The following is a 3,656-nucleotide window of genomic DNA, read 5'->3' on the forward strand; positions in this document are numbered from 1 at the left end:
AAACTTCCCTCTTAGAACTGGTTTCGCTGCATCCCGTAGGTTCTGGATCGTTGTGTTTTCATTGTCATTTGTCTCTATGTATTTTTTGATTTCTTCAGTGATCTCTTGGTTATTTAGTAACGTATTGTTTAGCCTCCTTGTGTTTGTGTTTTTTACGTTTTTTTCCCTGTTATTCATTTCTAATCTCATAGTGTTGTGGTCAAAAAAGATGCTTGATATGATTTCAGTTTTCTTAAATTTACTGAGGCTTGATTTGTGACCCAAGATGTGATCTATCCTGGAGAATGTTCCATGTGCACTTGAGAAGAAAGTGTAATCTGCTGTTTTTGGAAGGAATGTCCTATAAATATCAATTAAATCTATCTGGTCTTTTGTGTCATTTAAAGCTCCTGTTTCCTTATTTATTTTCATTTTGTATGATCTGTCCATTGGTGTAAGTGAGGTGTTAAAGTCCCTCACTGTTATTATGTTACTGTCAATTTCCTCTTTTATAGCTGTTAGCAGTTGCCTTATGTATTGAGGTGCTCCTATGTTGGGTGCATATATATTTATAATTATTATATCTTCTTGGATTGATCCCTTGATCATTATGTAGTGTCCTTCCTTGTCTCTTGTAACATTCTTTATTTTGAAGTCTATTTTATCTGATATGAGTATTGCTACTCCAGCTTTCTTTTGATTTCCATTTGCATGGAATATCTTTTTCCATCCCCTCACTTTCAGTCTGTATGTGTCCCTAGGTCTGAAGTGGGTTTCTTGTAGACAGCATATATATGGGTCTTGTTTTTGTATCCATTCAGCAAGCCTGTGTCTTTTGGTTGGAGCATTTAATCCATTCACGTTTAAGGTAATTATCGATATGTATGTTCCTATGACCATTTTCTTAATTGTTTTGGGTTTGTTTTTGTAGGTCCTTTTCTTCTCTTGTGTTTCCCACTTAGAGAAGTTCCTTTAGCATTTGTTGTAGAGCTGGTTTGGTGGTGCTGAATTCTCTTAGCTTTTGCTTGTCTGTAAAGCTTTTGATTTCTCCATCGAATCTGAATGAGATCCTTGCTGGGTAGAGTAATCTTGGTTGTAGGTTCTTCCCTTTCATCAGTTTAAGTATATCATGCCACTCCCTTCTGGCTTGTAGAGTTTTTGCTGAGAAATCAGCTGTTAACCTTATGGGAGTTCCCTTGTATGTTATTTGTCACTTTTCCCTTGCTGCTTTCAATAATTTTTCTTTGTCTTTAATTTTTGCCAATTTGATTACTATGTGTCTCGGCATGTTTCTCCTTGGGTTTATCCTGTATGGGACTTGCTGCGCTTCCTGGACTTGGGTGGCTATTTCCTTTCTCATGAGAGGGAAGTTTTCAACTATAATTTCTTGAAACATTTTCTCTGGTCCTTTCTCTCTCTCTTGTCCTTCTGGGACCCCTGTAATGGGAATGTTGTTGTGTTTAATGTTGTCCCAGAGGTCTCTTAGGCTGTCTTCATTTCTTTTCATTCTTTTTCTTTATTCTGTTCAGCAGCAGTGAATTCTACCATTCTGTCTTCCAGGCCACTTATCCATTCTTCTGCCTCAGTTTTTCTGCTATTGATTCCTTCTAGTGTATTTTTCATTTCAGTTATTGTATTGTTCATCTCCGTTTGTTTGTTCTATAATTCTTCTAGGTCTTTGTTAAATATTTCTTGCATCTTCTAGATCTTTGCCTCCATTCTGTTTTCAAGGTCCTGGATCATCTTCACTATCATTATTCTGAATTCTTTTTCTGGAAGGTTGCCTATCTCCACTTCATTTAGTTGTTTTTCTGTGGTTTTATCTTGTTCCTCCATCTGGTACATAGCCCTCTGCCTTTTCATCTTGTCTGTCTTTCTGTGACTGTGGTTGTTGTTCCACAGGTTGCAGGATTGTAGTTCTTCTTGCTTCTGCTGTGTGCCCTCTGGTGGATGAGGCTATCTAAGAGGCTTGTGCAGGTTTTCTGATGGAAGGGACTGGTGGTGGGTAGAGCTGGCTGTTGCTCTGGTGGGCAGAGCTCAGTAAAACTTTAATCTGCTTGTCTGCTCCTGGGTGGGCCTGTGTTCCCTCCCTGTTGATTGTTTGGCCTGAGACGACCCAGCACTGGAGCCTGCAGGCTCTTTGGTGGGGCTAATGGCAGACTCTGGGAGGGCTCATGCCAAGGAGTACTTCCCAGAACTTCTGCTGCCAGTGTCCTTGTCTTCACAGCCACAGCCACCCACTGCCTCTGCAGGATACCCTCCAACACTAACAGGTAGGTCTGGTTCAATCTCTCCTGGGGTCACTGCTCCTTCCCCTGGGTCCCGATGCGCACACTACTTTGTGTGTGCCCTCCCAGAGTGGAGTCTCTTTTTCCCCCAGTCCTGTCAGAGTCCTGCAATCACATCCTGCTAGCCTTCAAAGTCTGATTCTCTAGGAATTCCTCCTCCTGTTGCTGGATCCCCAGGTTCAGAAGCCTGACGTGGGGCTCAGAACCTTCACTCCAGTGGTTGTACTTTTGTGGTATAAGTGTTCTCCAGTTTGTGAGTCACCCACCCAGAAATTATGGGATTTGATTTTATTGTGATTGCACCCCTCCTACCATCTCATTGTGGCTTCTCTTTGTCTTTGGATGTGGGGTATCTTTTCTGGTGAGTTGCAGTGTCTTCCTGTTGATGATTGTTCAGCAGTTAATTGTGATTCTGGTGTTCTCGCAAGAGCACGTCCTTCTACTCTGCCATTTTGGTTCAGGCTTTCGTTTTGTTTATGGTTTCCTTTGCTGTGCAAAGCTGTTTAAGTTTAATTACGTCCCATTTGTTTATTTTTGTTTTTATTTCCATTACTCTAAGAGATGGATCCAAAAAAACACCACTGCAATTTACATCAGTGTTCTGCCTATGTTTTCCTCTAGGAGTTTCATAGTATCCGGTCCTACATTTAGGCCTTTAATCCATTTTAAGTTTATTTTTGTATATGGTGTTAGAGAATGTTCTAATTTCATTCTTTGACATGTAGCTGTCCAGTTTTCCAAGCACCACTTATTGAAGAGACTGTCTTTTCTCCATTGGATATTCTTGCCTCCTTTATCATAGAGTAATTGACAATAGGTGTGTGGTTTCTGGGCTTTCTATCGTGTTACATTGATCTGTATTTCTGTTTTTGTGCCAGTACCATATTGTCTGGATTACTGTAGCTTTGTAGTATAGTCTGAATTCAGGGAGCCTTATTCCTCCAGTTCCATTTCTTTTTCTCAAGATTGCTTTGGCTATTCGGATTGTCTGGATACTGTAGCTTTGTAGTATAGTCTGAATTCAGGGAGCCTTATTCCTCCAGTTCCATTTCTTTTTCTCAAGATTGCTTTGGCTATTCGGGGTCTTTTGTGTCTCCATACAAATTTAAAAATTTTTTGTTCTGCTTCTGTTAAAAAAAAATTGTCATTGGTATTTTGATAGGGATTGCATTGATTCTGTAGATTGCTTGCCTTGGGTAGTATACTCATTTTAACAATATTGATTTTTCCAATCCAAGAGCAGTGTACATCTTTCCATCTGTTTGTGCCATCTTTCATCAGCATCTTATAGTTTTCAGAGTACAGGTCTTTTGCCTCCTTAGGTAGGTTTATTCCTAGGTATTTTATTCTTTTTTTGAAGTGGTGGTAAATGGGACTGTTTTCTTAATT

Source organism: Lipotes vexillifer, unplaced genomic scaffold (assembly GCF_000442215.2).
Source record: "Lipotes vexillifer unplaced genomic scaffold, Lipotes_vexillifer_v1.1 scaffold241, whole genome shotgun sequence".
Classification (NCBI taxonomy): Eukaryota; Metazoa; Chordata; class Mammalia; order Artiodactyla; family Lipotidae; genus Lipotes; species Lipotes vexillifer.